This window comes from Pleurodeles waltl, chromosome 3_1 (assembly GCF_031143425.1).
Source record: "Pleurodeles waltl isolate 20211129_DDA chromosome 3_1, aPleWal1.hap1.20221129, whole genome shotgun sequence".
Taxonomy (NCBI): Eukaryota; Metazoa; Chordata; class Amphibia; order Caudata; family Salamandridae; genus Pleurodeles; species Pleurodeles waltl.
Window position 1 is genome coordinate 59,023,798 of NC_090440.1, and position 16,902 is coordinate 59,040,699.

Here is a 16,902-nt window from a genome sequence, read left to right on the forward strand (position 1 = left end):
CGGTGGTGAGTTCAGCACTGCTGCGCTGAGCACAACTCCCCTTTTGCCAGCCTTTCCATAGCAGTTCAACCGCCATAGAAAGGCTGGCGGAAAGGCTGTGCAGGGGGCGCAGCCAGTGCGCATTCCGAGGGTGCTGATGGGCATTTAGTATTGGCCTCTGTTCCAACAAGGGAGCCGAGACAAATACCGTAGCACTGACCGGTGGGAACGTCATAATACGATGTTCCTGCCATTCAGCCCGGTGGAAACATTGTAATACAGCCGGAGCTGAGGCATCCGGGTTGACGACCGCCTCGACCCTGATAGTTTGGTGGTCAGCTCATCCAACTGTCAAACTCATAATGAGCCCCATAGTTTTTAGTGTTGTTTTCAATATGTAAAAAATATAGATGTAGTAGATATTGTTGGATATAATAGTCTTTTTTATTGTTAAATCTGTGTTTATAAGTTATTTTACATTTTTTATCTGAGAATTATTTTTAATTGAATTCTTTACATTTCTTTTTTTAATTCCTTTTATATTTTTTTATTAATCATTTATGTTTTGTTTTTAGTAGCGGTATGCTGGGTTAATAGGCAATAAGGATGGGGAGATTAAAAAAAATATAGTTATATTTTTAAATGTAAGTTAATAATTTTCAAGATATGCAAACTATTTTTCTAATTTTAAAATGTATTTTATTATATTACAATTTTATTGTATTTTTATATAGTATGTAAAAGAGGATATATTTTGATGAGATTTTTAGAAAATAAAAATGTAAATATTTAAAACATTTAAATTTTATTTAAATAATTTTTTCCAAAGTATTATGGGCCTGATTATGAGTGTGGCAGTCCTTAGACTGCCACACTCGCAGTGGCTGTCGGTTCGACCGCCACATTACGAGGTTGGCGAGCGGCCCCGCCAACCTACCGCTGTTTCTGCTGGGATATTTGATCCTGATGGGCTGACGGTGGAGGAGGAAGGAATCAGCCAGTACGATGCTGAAGTCAGCGCCGCTCTGGTGATTACGACCTGGTTCTCCACTAGCCTTGTAATGCCAGTTTCAGTGCCATGAAAAAGCTGGTGGAGAAAAGGTGCAGGTGGGTATAGGGGGGCCCCTGCACTGCCCATGCACTTGGCATGGGCAGTGTAGGGGTCCCTCTGCCCAGCACCCTTGCAATGCTCACTGTCTGCTGTGCAGAAAGTGAGCATTCCGAGGGTAATAGTGTCCCCTGCGGCCAGCAGTATTGCCATCGGCTCAATTATGAGCCGGCAAGAATGCTGCTGCCCCTTTCCTGCTGGGCTGACAGGCAGAAACCCTGGTTTCCATCCGTCAGCCGAGCGGGAAAGTCATAATGGCCCCGGCGGAGAGGTAGCCAGTATGGTGGCAGCCTCCCCGTCAGAAGTTCGGCGGACAGGTCATCCCGTCCACCGACCTTGTAATCAGGGCTCTTTATTTGGATTGATGTAGATGTTTAAGTTAAAAATACGTGAATTTTTTTATGGAATTGTTATATTTGTATAAAATATTTTACATGTAGAAAATATTCAGGAACAATTTTAAAAACTTATTTTAAAGAGTTATCCATTGTAAAAATTTAAGATACTTTTCACATAATGTATTTTGAAAATTTACAGATTTCTAACAAATGTAATTCTAGTTTTTATTAATGTTTATGAATGTTAGAAACAGTGTACTAAAATTTTATCATTTTAGAAATATAAAAATGTAGTAAAGTGTGATAATTGGTACTATTAATTGTGTATTTAAAAAATATTAAAGGTTAATAGTTTTATTTTAAACTGGACAAACAAATGTAGTTTTTAGTTTTTTTCTAGCTTCCTCAAGTTGGTTTAGATTCAAGTGGGAATAGTAAATGTCACCACATTAGTGTCCAACATTTTCATCAAGTTGCTGTAGTTTGATGTGAGAATAGTGAATTTTACCCCTTTAGTGTCCAATACCTTCCCCAATATGGTTAGACTGAAGTGGGAATAGTAAATGTTACCCCTTTAGTGTCCAGCACCTTCCCCAATATAGTTAGACTGGAGTGGGAATAGTAAATGTCTGCTCTTTGGTGTCAAACACCTTCCCCAATATGGTTAGGCTTGAGTGAGAAAAGTAAATGTCACCCTTTTAGTGACCATGACCTTACCCAAGTTGGTTTAGATTGGAGTAGGAATAGTAAATGTCACTAATTTAGTATCCAACACCTTCCCCAAGATGGTTTAAATTGTGAGTGGGAATAGTATGTCACCCTTTTGGTGTCCAACACCTTCCTGAATATGGTTAGACTGGAGTGCAAATAGTAATTGTCACCCTTTTATTGTCCAACACATTTCCCAAGTTGGTACAGATCGGAGTGGGAATGGTAAATGTCACCCCTTTAATGTCCAGTACCCTTCCCAATAAATTTAGTTTGGAGTGGAAATAGTAAATATCACCCCTTTGGTGTCCAACACCTTCCGCAACATGGTTAAGCTGGAGTGGGTATAATAATTGTCACTGTTTTAATGTCCAACACCTTCCCCATGTTATTTCAGACTAAAGTGGGAATAGTATATGTATTCCCTTTAGTGCCCAGCACCTTTCCCTAGTTGGTTTAGTTTGGAATGGGAGTAGTAAATGTCACCCCTTCTGTGTCCAACATCTTCCCCAATATGGTTAGACTGGAGTGAAAATAGTAAATGTCACCCTGTTGTTGTCCAAAACCTTTCACAGTATGGTTAGGCTGGAGTGGGATTAGTAACTGTCACCCTTTTATTGTCCAACACCTTCCCCAATATAGTTAGACTGGAGTGTGAATAGTAAATATCACACATTTAGGGGTCAATTACGACTTCAGCGGACGTAAACGGTTGTCTGCCAAATTCCCTATGGTCAGGTTGCTGCCAGTGCAGCCACCTTCCCACGGGCCCCATTAAAAGTTTCATGCTAGGCCTGCTGGCCCAGCGGGAAAGGGCCTACAACATTGACGCCGGCTCAGGATAGGGCCGGCGACAATGCTGTAGAGCTTAGAGTTCACCAGCACCTGTTGCTTTGCAGACAGAGAACATCGCGACAGGGCTGGCAAGGGGGGCCCCTGCACTGCCCATGGCAAGTGCATTGGCAGCCTGCACCCCGTCTCCACCAGCAGTTACATGGGAGTGATACCGCCATGTAACTGCCAGCAGAGAAGGGACTCAGAATTCCTAGGGCAGTGCTGCATGCAGCGCTGACCTGGTGGATTAGGACCGCCAGCATGGCCAGTCCCTACTTTGGAGGAAAAATGGCAGTGGTGGTGGTCAGACAGTGGCGCTACCGCCATGGTCGCAATGTGGCTGTTCGAACCCCACATTGGCAGCGGTCCGACCACCACTGCGACCCTGGCAGTCTGACGACCTCCAGGGTCGTAATGGCCCCCTTATAGTCCATCACCTTCCCTGATATGGTCAGGCTGGAGTAGGTATAGTAAATATCACACTTCCAGTGTGCAACACCTACCCCAAGTAGGTTTAGATTGAAGTGAGAATAGTAAATGTCACCCCTTTAGTGCCCAACACATTTTCCAAGTTAGTTTAGTTTGGAGTGGTAATAGTAAGTATCACAATTTTAGAGTCCAACACCTTCTTCAACATGGTTAGATTTGAGTGTGAATGTCACCCCATTAGTGTCCAACACCTTCTATGAGTTGGGTTAGATTGGAGTCGGAATAGTTATTGACACCACTTTAGTGTCCAACACCTTTCCTAAGCTGGTGTAGGTTGGAGTGGGAATAATAAATGCCTTCCCTTTAGTGTAAAAAAATTTCCCCAAGTTGGTTTCAGTTGGAGTAGGAATAGTAAATGTCACCTTTTCAGAGTATAAGATTTTCACAACATTTAGTATAATAAAAATAGGTTCCACATTTTTTATAATTACATTTTTTGACAATCTTAATTAATTAAACAGTTTTACATTGTGTTCAATATATTTGTTACTTCAAAATATTAGTAATTTTAAATCCAAAAATGTCTTTTTTATTTGTAAACAAAAATTACAATAAAAACCATTTTATACATATTTGTATAATGTTCATTTTCACATGTAATTTTACCTTGAATATACTTTTTCTACATTTGTAAACTTTTTGATGCATTTATTAAACATTATTTAACATGTTTTTCTTTAGTATATGTTAAATATTTGTATACATTTCATACACATATTTAATTCATACTTTATACATTTTGCAATTTTTTTACAATATTGTTTGACATGTGTAAACATTTTTATTAAAACATTTTTTTAAATTTTTGGAACATTTATTAAACTTTTAAAATATATATTTCCCATAGATTTCTATGTTTCATTTGGCGGTCATTTTATGTACCACTACATTTTATTTTGCAGTGTATTGGTATTGTTATGAGTCTTTTTTCCAGGAACAGAGTTGCAGTAAGGTGCTTCTGATCGTCAGAACAGGTAAGTCCATTTATAAGGATTTTTTAAGGGTTTAGCGGGATCTAGGATGGAGGTTTAAAAGTTGGGAATAGTGTTGTTTGCAATTTTACAGTATATTTAGATGTGTTTTTATTAGTGTGTTGCACTATTTTGTTATATCATGTTTTTATACATTGTAATACTAATGTATGATAATTTTTTGGTGAAATATGTAACGTTACGTATGGTTTGGTGATTACATATATTGTATGTGTATATTTGGAAATGTTATGTATTGTGCAGGTGTTTATTTATTTTTCTTTTACAGGTTTTTATGTACAAACTATTTCAATGGGAATTTGGAGTTCATACATTTTTTTAAATAGAAATCAATTTGCTTTATTTTAAACCAATTGTTTTTACTTCGATTTCCTTTTTGTCTGGTTTCCTGTAGTGGTTCTCTTTTTAGAACACTTTTTTGTGTTTGGATTGCTTCTAGGGATTTCAATTGGAATGGTTATATTATTGCATTCTTTGGGGGGGCTTTTTAGAATGTTTTTGTACTTTTTAGGGATGATTATTATTTGCTAACAACACTATTCCCAACTTCTATGGCACCTATGACGTTGGGGATATGTCCAAGGGCATAGAAGTCACCTTTCACTGTAGGCAAATCCTCCACCTGAGGGAAAATGATGTATCTCCTTACGTGTTTCAGCAGGGCAGCCAACACTCTGGACAACACTTTGGAAAATATAGGCTGGGACATCCCTGATGCCATGGCCACTGTTGTCTGAAAAGACCCACTTGCAAGGAAATGGAGCACTGACAGCACCTGCACGTCTGGGGGGATTCCAGTCGGATGGCGGATTGGTGACATCAGGTCTGGCTCCAACTGGCTACATAGTTCCTGGATTGTGGCACGGTCAAACCTGTAGGTGACGATTAAGGCCCGTATTTATACTTTTTTTTTGCGCCGCATTTGCGTCATTTTTTTACGCAAAAACGGCGCAAACTTGCAAAATACCATTGTATTTTGTAGGTTTGCGCCGTTTTGCGTCAAAAAGCGGCGCAAATGCGGCACTAAAAAAAGTATAAATACAGGCCTAAATGTCTCTCTTCCATTGTCAACAGGTCCACCAGCGGTCGGTACACCGGAGGATTCCGCCATCTTCTCATATGTCCCAGCTGACGGTGCCTAAGAAGGACAACAGCGAAGAATCAGTCACTAATCCTCCAGGTATGTACCCACAGTCACACACAAGACTACACCAGACAATGAACCCTTCCTGTATGTGTGTTGAGTGTAGGCCTCGGTATGTGTGACGCAGTTGAAAAAGAATACATGTGGGCCCCTGAAATGGCGGCTGCCTGACCTCTAAACTGGGACAATGGGATTGTGGGGTAACAGCGCTGGCGTTGTCAAAGACCGCAGCGCACTGCTGCATTGGTTAACATTGGACCCTATGGGTCCCAGGAGCCAATGAACAGGTGTGTTGGCGGTGATGATGCGCACCCCCGCGGACGTCATCGCCGCGGACGTCACTGCCATTTCCTATCTGTTCACTCACTAGATACCTGACCTTCGACAGGAGAGGACCTACACTGCTAGTGCTGCTGTGACCTCGGTCTGGAAGCGACGATGGCTGCTGCGTCTGGGGAAAGGGCCCCTGCCTTCACTGCACCGGAGTTGGAGAAACTTGTGGATGGGGTCCTCCCCCAGTACATGCTACTCTACGGTCCTCCAGACCAACAGGTTAGTACACAGGGAGCACGTTGTATGGGCTAGGCCTGGATGGACAGGGCTGGGTGGAAGAGGGAAGGGGGCAGAGTTTATACTACAGTAAAGCATGGGAATAAATGGGCCACATGGTCAGAGTAGGGAGGGGGCCACTCACATTGATGGTGCAGTTGGTAATGACTGTTCCTCTTCCCTTGTGCATGTCATGTAGGTCAGCGCCCACCAGAAGAGGGACATTTGGCGTGCCATCGCCAAGGAGGTCCGGACCCTGGGGGCCCACCAGAGACGGGGCACCCACTGCCGTAAGAGATGGGAGGACATTCGCCGCTGCAGCAAGAAGACGGCGGAGGCTCAGCTGGGGATGGCCTCCCAACGTGGGAGGGGTGCCTGTCGCACCATGACCCCCCTTATGTTCAGGATCCTGGCGGTGGCCTACCCGGAGTTGGATGGGCGCTTGAGGACATCACAGCAAACACAAGGGGGTGAGTACAACCTCATTCTGCGGACTTTGCGTGCAGTGGAGGGGTCTGGGTGGGGGAGGTGGGCTGTGGGTGTCCCTAGGCCAGGGCGAGTTAGGTAGGCAAGGCCCCTCCATAATGTAGGCCATGTGGCACTCTACCCCACCTCAGAAGAGTGGCAAGTTGAGGTATAGTTGCCCCTGTGGCTTCCATGTGCGCAGATGTCCACCATTGCCATGTAGGCCATATCCCAGAAATTGCATGTGCAGAGGCCAGGAGCACGGCGTAATGCATGGGGCTGCTGCGTCTGTCTTGTCCTCCAACGGTAGCGGTATGCCATGCACTAAAACTCTCTTACTTCTGTCTCCCCCCCTTTTTCTGCTCTCCCTGTCCTTTTGTACATCAGCATCATCAGGCGGAGGTACAGTGGCACCGGAGCACGAGGGAGCTGCATCCCACATGGCCATGGAGGGCCACACCACAGACTCTGAATGCACCAGTGGGACGGAGGTTGAGGGGAGCTTCACGTCGGCCACCGGATCAGCATCCAGCGACACGGACTCGTCCGACGATGGGAGCTCCCTTGTGGTGGGGGCACCATCTGTGCCCCCCACTTCTACAGGTACAGCCGCCAAATCCCCTACCAGCACCGCCCTCCCAGCAGCCCCTCAGCGTTCGCCCCATGCCCGCTCACCCAGGAGGGTGGGCATCATCTTCGCCCCAGGCACCTCAGGCCCTGCCCCAGTCACCCCTGCTGCCCTCAGTGAGGGGGCCATTGACCTCCTCAGGTCACTCACTGTTGGGCAGTCTACCATTGTGAATGCCATCCAGTGTGTAGAACGAGAGTTGCAACACTGTAATGCATTCCTGGAGGGCATTCATTCTGGTCAGGCTGTCCTTCAGCGAACCCTGCAATCTCTGGCCTCAGCACTTATGTCAGCCATTGTCCCTGTGTCTAGCCTCCTCCCTCCAACTTCCTCCACCCAGACCCAATCCCCTGTACCCCAGCCCATCCCAAGCACACCTACAGACCAGCATGCACACAAGTCAACACACACAAGTAGCTCAAGCAAACATAGGCACCACACACCCCACAGGCACTCACACAAGCATCACACACATACAGATACAGCAACATCCACTGTCTCCACTGTGTCCCCCTCCTCCTCTTCTCCCTCCTCCCTCCCAGTCTCACACACACCTGCATGCACCACATCTACAGGCACTAGGACTCGCACCAGGACACCCAGCACCACAAGCCGGTCACCTGCACTCACCACCTCCACTGCCATTTACACGTCCCCTGTGTCCTCTCCCAGTGTGTCTGTGACGCACCCTCCCAAAGTACCCAAACGCCGGCAATCACTCACCCAACATCCATTCACCTCACGACAGCCTCCAGTACCTGCACCTGCACCCAAAACACCTAAAGTGACACCTCCGACAACCACCTCCTCTTCCTCCACTCCCAGACCCCCTCCAGCTACCCATCCCAGTGTCCGTCAGAAACTGTCCCTATGTCAAATTGACCTTTTTGCAACCACCCCCGCCCCTCCAATTCATCAGTCCCATCATAGCGCCTCAGCCAAAAAGCCTCCTGTACCAGTGGTGCGTGTTCCAGGATTTTGGAGTGCACCGTCCACCAGGGCAGGCAGTAGGACCCGGAGCCAAGGCACTGGCAGCCCACCCCCTGTAAAGGCTCCGAAATTGGAGAGTGGACGACAGGACCGTGTCAACACTCCTGGTGGGACAAGAAGTGAAATGGGATTGAAGGCGATTAGTGAGTCAGCTGTAACTCCAAAAAAGGTGGGGAAGGTCCAGAGGAAGTCTGCCCAGCCTGTTGTGAGTGTCACGGCGGAGAAGTGCGCCATCTTTTCCGGCGGTCCAAACACAACCACCAGCACCGTCGTCAGTGGTCAGGAGACCACCGCCAGAGTCATTGCCCAGGAGGGCCCAAGTATTGTCACTGGTCAGGAGACCACCGCCGGAGTCACAGCCCGGGAGGGCCCAAGTATCGTCACTGGTCCAGAGACCACCGCCAGAGTCACAGCCCAGGAGGGGACAGGATGCCACAGCCCTGCTGGCCAATGATGGAACATCATGCCACACACCAATGCCCAGTGTAGAGATCGTCATGCCACACACCAATGCCCAGTGTAGAGATCGTCATGCCAAACACCAATGCCCAGTGTAGAGATCATCATGCCACACACCAATGTCAGTATCAGGACCGCCATGTCAAAGCACCACTGAACAGGGCAAAGACCGCCATGGCAAAGCACGGCTGAACAGTCCTGAACCTCAATGGCAAAGCACAGCTGAACAGGGCAAAGACCGCCATGGCAAAGCACCGCTGAACAGGGAAAAGACCGCCATGGCAAAGCACCGCTGAACAGTCCTGAACCTCAATGGCAAAGCACTGCTGAACAGGGCAAAGACCGCCATGGCAAAGCACCGCTGAACATTGCAAAGACCGCATGGCAAAGCACCGCTGAACAGTCCTGAACCTCAATGGCAAAGCACAGCTGAACAGGGCAAAGACCGCCATGGCAAAGCACCGCTGAACAGGGCAAAGACCGCCATGGCAAAGCACCGCTGAACAGTCCTGAACCTCAATGGCAAAGCACCGCTGAACAGGGCAAAGACCGCCATGGCAAAGCACCGCTGAACAGGGCAAAGACCGCCATGGCAAAGCACCGCTGAACAGTCCTGAACCTCAATGGCAAAGCACCGCTGAACAGGGCAAAGACCGCCATGGCAAAGCACCGCTGAACAGTCCTGAACCTCAATGGCAAAGCACCGCTGAACAGGGCAAAGACCGCCATGGCAAAGCACCGCTGAACAGGGCAAAGACCGCCATGGCAAAGCACCGCTGAACAGTCCTGAACCTCAATGGCAAAGCACCGCTGAACAGGGCAAAGACCGCCATGTCAATGCACCGCTGAACAGGGCAAAGACCGCCATGGCAAAGCACTGTTGAACAGTCCTGAACCTCAATGGCAAATCACTGCTGAACAGGGCAAAGACCGCCATGTCAAAGCACCGCTGAACAGGGCAAAGACCGTGTAGGAATGAATGGACCGCCACATCAGGCATCCTTATCCCATGTGCAGCTGGGACAATGACAGGACAGGAACTTTCACGGGGAGACGCATCCAGTCTGGGCACCAGTCCCCCTCCAGAACAAGTGGAGACCTGCATCTACTTGAGAGACTGTGGCTTTGCACTCCCCAGGATGGCACAGTGGGCAACCCACCCACTGGAGAGACTTGAGAGACTGTGGCTTTGCACTCCCTGGGATGGCACAGTGGGCAAGCCACCCACTGTATAGACTTGAGAGACTGTGGCTTTGCACTCCCCAGGATGGCACAGTGGGCAACCCACCCACTGTATAGACTTGAGAGACTGTGGCTTTGCACTCCCCAGGATGGCACAGTGGGCAATCCACCCACTGGAGAGACTTGAGAGACTGTGGCTTTGCACTCCCCAGGATGGCACAGTGGGCAACCCACCCAATGGAGAGACTTGAGAGACTGTGGCTTTGCACTCCCCAGGATACATCAATGGGCATGGAGCCCCGTCGTGGATCTGGCTTCGCATTCATCTGGCTGAGGTGCCCCCTCTTCCCTTCCCCCTGAGGTGCCTGTTTTATTTCTATCTGATGCCCCGGCAGTGTTCTCTCCGATTTTGGTCAGGTATCTATTGTGGGCCTCGCCCATGCATTTTTGGACTGTTGGTGCACGGACATTGTTGTGTACATATCTGCACTACTTCTTGTATTGTATATATAATTATGAGTGAATTTGAAAAATATATCTGTATATTTTTGTATGACATGTATATTGGCACATTACAATGTTTGACCGAAATTCGCTTTGTCTTTTCATTCTTCCGGGGGGGATTGTGGGTTGTTACTGTGGTTTTTTGTGAATGCATTGGTGTGTATGTTGTAATATGCGAGGGTGGGTGTGGGGGTGTTTGGTGGGTGTCCCCCTAACTTTTGCCTCCCCGTGTCGTAGATGCAGTACTCACCGGTATCTTCTGCACTTACTTCGCTGTTGGTCGTAAAGGAGCAGAAACACAAGGGCAGGTAGTATTTGGAGTTTGGGGTCCATGGAGTCATCGTTCCTCGTGGGATATGTTGAGGTGAGCGTTTTCCCATAGCAAAAGCTGTTTCCGCCATGTTTTTATCCACGGTGAATCCGCCCCGGAAAAGGTGGCGGATTGGCGGGTTGTAATAGTGTGGGCGGTACATTGTCTCCCGCCTGTCTGTTGGCGGTGACCGCTGCACTGCTTGTCTGTACCGCCGTGGCGGACGGTGTGTTAAAGTGGCTGTCTTTGTTGGCGGTTTCCACCAGGGTCATAATTCCCTTTTTTTGTCCGTCTGCCTGTTTGCGGTACACCGCACCTTTTACACCGTCCGCCAGGGTCGTAATGACCCCCTATGTGTTGTATTTCTTAAATGTGATGGTCTGAATTTGTTTTTAAGTAGTTTAGTAATTTATTTTTTTAACAATTATTATGTATCTTTATATCAGTGTTTATTGAGTTTTTGATTTTATATATTTATTTTACTGATGAAAAAAATGATTTGGTTTATTAGTTTAGATTATGTTGTTTTTGAGTTTTGTGGTACGTTACATGTTTATGTTTATATGTGTTTTACAGGATGGATTTAGTTATTACTTCGAAGTAGTCCAGTCCTGTGCTATATACAAAGATTCTAACTTCGCATCGTAGCATTTCATACATTGTTTTTAGTTTGTTAAGTTTAGGGCCAATTTGGCTGACAAATTGTTCTATTCTTAGTTCTTGGCAGCTTTGCTCCTTTGTATTGCTTCTATAAATTTATATAGTGTAGGTTGAATTCTGGCTAGTGTTAATTGGGAGGCATTTTGCCATCCTTCCATGGCATTGTTTGTTTTGGCTTCCTGTGCCATGGTGCTGTCAAAGACATTTCAGCATAGTATCTGGTATTTTGCTTGGCGTCTGTGTCCTGACCGATGCAGCCTGCCAGCCCATGTGTCTTCAACATAGTTCATTAGGGGATTAAGTCCCTGATTACAAGTTTTGCGGTCCGTGTACCTCCATGTTGACGGTGGTGGTCCGACCGCAATCGGCTTTGCATTCGGACCAATGTATTACGATGTTGGCTATCCCATAGAGCAAACACGGCCATGGTACAAGGAAGGACAAACAGGCCTACGGAGCGAGTGTTTCTGCCAGACACATTATGATGTTGCACACCGCCAATGTGAGCACTACATTCCAGCAGGTGGAAATGGAGAGCATAAGGGGAGCAACTCACCCACAGGCAGTGTTACACATCCTGTGCTGCCATTGAACCCATCACACATGTCCTGCTGCTGCTGCTCAACAAAGGTGCCCACAATCCACACCACCATGGATGCATCTGACGATAAGAACACACACCTACTTGTGTCATGAAGCTCAACAACAGATTGTTGAGCCGTCATCCACATGATATGAGGCTCACGTTATGGGCACCAAGTACACATGTCATTGTGTCCACAGTCGGAGTCATCACAAAGAATGACACATTCACAGCCATTAAAAGCCCTCTTTTGGCCGGTCACTGACACTGCACCGCCACACTCCACAAAAGCACACGTCTGCCCATCTCAGGCACAATGACACTGAAGTGTACAGAAAATTGTATCACACAACAGCAACACCACAGCAACATCACACATAATTCAGATGATGCCTACGCATTGATCACATGCCACACACATAATTCAAATGACACCTACATATTGATCACATGCCATGGACTGTCATCAGATTGAAGACACATATGTATGGATGTGTCATTTAACACAAACACCCCTCCCATGAAACACCTGTGCAATGGACTCACACATCACCCACATTGCAAAAAAATGGAAGGTCAATGGGATGCACATTGGTTAGAGAGACAAATATCCAAAGTTCTCAATGCAAACAATATGTGCACAATGGGACTGCCTTTAAATATTGTTTAAGTGCAGTTTCCAATTGGGAGTAGATAGAGATGTAGAGTTTGGGGTCTCTGAACACACAATTTAAAAATACATCTTTTGGTAGAGTTGGTTTTTAGTTTTTCTGTTTGAAAATATCCCTTTTAGAAAGTGGGCATTTTCTTGCTTAACCATTCTGTACCTCTGCCTGCCTATGGAATCCCTATGCCTATAGAATCCAAGTCCAGGTCAGACTGACAGTTGGGTTGTTTATGAATTCCCTCTAGACAGTAACACAAAGGGAGCTGAGGTGTGTCCTGCATAGCCCAATGAGTCTTCCTGAGGTAGGAGCTGACACCTGCATCTGGAAGGGCTGTGCCTGTCCTCACACACTGCTGTTTCCAACCTCCTGGTGTGTCTGGGGCCTGGCCTGGGCAAGGCAGGATCTTGTGAACAACAGAGACTTTTCTTTGAAGTTTGCCTATTTCAAAGACAGAAAGGGTTATAAGTAGTGGATTCAAAACCCCCAATTTTGAGATTTGCTTTTGGAACCAAGAGGAACCTCTGCCAAGGAGAGCAGCTGAGAAGTGCTCACCTGCATCGCGGCTGGGAGATTGTGCATCGCGGCCGGAGAAATGATGCACCACGAGCTTGCAGCTGCTGATAACGATGCAAACCGCACACAGTGCAGATTTCCAACACCGTGCAACCAGATTTCTCACACATCATCACTGGACGCCAAAGTCATTGCGACCCTGTGTGGATCTGATTTGCCCTGTCCAGAAATTGATGCATTGCTCTCTTGTGGGAGAAGAAAACGACACATCGCCTAACCGACCGGAGAAGAAGTGACGCACGGCCTCACCTGTGAGAAAGGAATCAACGGTTCACTGACTTTTGCCGTGCAGCTTTATTTTTTACGCAAGCCAGGTACTTTGTGTAAAGTCAACAGTTCCATTGTTTTCTATGGACTACGACTCGTTTTACTTTGAAAATTCATATCTTAACTTGTGTATGTTGGATTTTTGTCGTTTTTTTCTTGTTTGATTTAAGTAAATATTTCCTATTTTCCTGAACTGGTATGATGTCCATTATGTGGTGTTTTCACTGTATTACTGTGTGTGTTGGTACAAATACTTTACACATTGCCTTTGAGATAAGCCTGACTGCTTGTGCCAAGCTACCAAGGGGTGAGCAGGGGTTATCCAAGGCTGTATCTGCATTGTCCTGATTAGAGTGAGGTTCCCTGCTTAGACAGAGTACAAACTGACTGACAACCAAATACCCCATTTCTAACAGTTATGTATTATATATCTGAATGCAGGCTACATTTAGGTTTGAGCATACACTTACAGTTTGGGACATACCAAAATGTGGAATGTGTTTTTGTTATTGTGAGATATCCAGGCACCATTTCGACATTTGGCATGTGATAGGCCTTGGTAAATGATGTTGGGTCCAAACATATACATTGACAGTATTATATCTCAGATAGTCTGGGTATTGAATATTTGTGAGGTACATGAACAAGACAGTGGCAAAAGGTGAGCTGTAAGTGTGCATGGTATTGCATTTTTGTGTCATTTTTTGTGTTGAAACTTACCAGACCTCTCTTCCCCAGGATGCAGGATGGCCAAGGCCTTTTCCTCCTAGGGAATGCGTTGTAATATGGAACTGAGAGAGTCACTGCCAGTTTTCCTGGCCTGTAGCTGGTGCCTGGAGACCAGGGAATGGACCTTGCTGCTGAGGTTGTTCCAGTCTTCCTTCTGTCCTCCTTGGTGCGCAGGGTAGTGCCTACAGCATTCATTCTGTCAACGATCCTGTCCCACATTTCCATTTTACTACTGAGAAGAGTATTCTGGACTTGTGCTCCAAACAATTTTTCTTCTACTCTTATGATTTCATCCACCACAACTTTTAACTCATCTTCAGAGAAATTGGGATTTTTTACATGCTGCTTGGTGGACAAGAAAGATGGTTACTGACTTGCTTAACAGGGTAAGTGCAATAGGGTGTGAATGGAAAAAAGCCTCTGCCGGGTGTTCTATGGGAGAGTGGAAAAAGGAGTGCCTAATCTATGTAAAAATCTAAATGTGCTGGTTATAATTCTTTGGCTTTGTGTAGAAATGCAAAGGATTGTGGTCTGTGAAGGATGTGTTTTATAGCATGCTTTGCAGGTGTGTCCACTTGGCCAATGTCTGTCAGCCATGTTGTTTTTGAATTCATTCAATGTGCAGAATTATGTGACAGGTTGCCTTTTTAAAATTCTTGTTGAGAATATGAGTTGAGGTGGAGCCTCGTGTGGAGCTCCCGTCATGCTCTGTGGCTAACTCTGAAGCAACGGAGGCATCGGCAAAGCAGCTCAGCGTCACAGGATGCACAATCAATGCCGCTCGGCAGAATTGACCTCACAAGCAGCAGCAAGCAGCAGTTTCACTTGAAAAGAAACCGGCTGTGATGTTATCGCTGCTCAGAGGCACACTGTGGCTATTATTAAACCCACAAAGCCTAGGAAGCCCCTCTCCCCCTGCTGGAGCTGGAGCCGAAGCTCTCTCGAAACAACAGTAAAGTGATGTATAGCCTCGGAAAGCAGAAGAAATAGCAGCATGGTCTTGGTCACAGTCACGGAGGTCAGGGGTGGGTGAAAAAAAAGGGAATAATATTAGTTCTTATTCTTCAACTGGATAGTGTCTAGGGTTGAGTGAGGGGTTGCATGTGGGGTGGATTAAAGGGTTGAGAAAATTCAGGTTTTTACACAAAGTAGCAGACCTTAGGTATGGCTGGAAAAAGGCTACTGTCAAATTAATTAAGAGATATAGTGAAGTTTAAGGTATTTCCTGCAATGCAAATGTGATCTCAAATAGGCAGAAATATAAGGTAATGCTAAAATGGCTGATATAATTGAAACCGAAAGTCATTTATTTTCAAGAAACCCATCTAAAAAGTAATAACCCTAAAGTATATGCCCCAAAACAGTACTCAGCAGCTCTATTCGCTTTGCCTGGGCTGGCAGAAAGAGGGGTAGCAATATATTTAAGTAGCAGAGTCAATTGGATCATAAAAGAGGTTATTATAGACCCCAAGGGGAGATGGCTCTGCTTAAAGATCATAATATAGGGATTCAAATCAATCTGGTCAATTACTATGGGCCACTCATGGATGAAGTAGAACCATTGGTACAGCTCTACAATACAGCAAGAAATGCCATAGGCCCCTTTATTATTGGGGGGATTTTAATTCTATTCAAGATATTAGATTAGAAACCTCTAATCGAGGGAAGAGAAACTAAAACACAAAACTAAGAGAATTTTGGATGCAATAAAAGGCAATTTTCAGATTATGGACCCTTGGCGGGAAGAATACCCAACAGCTGCTCAATATACTTGTTTTTCACACTGTTATAAAACAGCATCACAGATAGATTTTTTTCTAGTTTCTCCTACACTGAAGGAGGTTCACTTGCACATATGGGCAAACGATTTTTATGACCATTCAGCAGTCATGGTGTTGACAGAACTAGAGGCAGCTGGCAAGGAGAGGCCCAGATGGCGGTTAGGTAGATCCTTACTTAGTAATTCAGAGTGGGCCACAGATACAAGAAACTTCATCCAGGAGTTCTTTCAGCATAAGCAGAATTCTACCACCTTGTTCAACATAGGGAAGGCATTTAAAGTTACAGTCAGGGGTCAGATTATTTCCTTGAAAGCCTCACAGACTCGACAGTGAGAGCTTGAAATTAAATAAACTCCAGATGGCTATAGATTAGGCCACAGACGATTATATGAAATCAGGGGATCAGGAAGCGGCATGAGGTAATGTCAGTCAAACAAAAGCAAAGTTAAAAGATTTCTTTATTTTTGAAGAAGTAGCTAGCTCAAGGGCCTACCAGCAGCAGGTTTATGAAGAAAGTCAACAAATAGGTTAATACCTGGCTTGGACCACCTGTATAAAACATGAAAGGCAGACAGTACATCAAATTCAGGTACCTGAGACAAGTGCAATCGTTAGCCATAAGAAGGATATTGCCTGGGTATTTATGTTGCATTACTCTAGAGTCTATGAGAACAATTATGCAGTTTCAATAGCACAGATAGACCAGTATTATAAGACAATCATGTTACAAAAAATGCTGTCCAGTGTTCAGAACGATATAGCACAGAAGATTACGCCCTCTGAGATTAAGGGAGCTATCCAGAAGATGCGAAGTGCAATAGCTTGTGGTGGAGGTGACTTTCCAATAGAATTCCATAAAACCTTCTGTGAGGAGCTAATACCATTGCTAACGGATCTATCCAATGTAATATTCAAGGGTGTAGAAATACCTTCAACATTCAAAGAACCAACAAAAGTCAGTT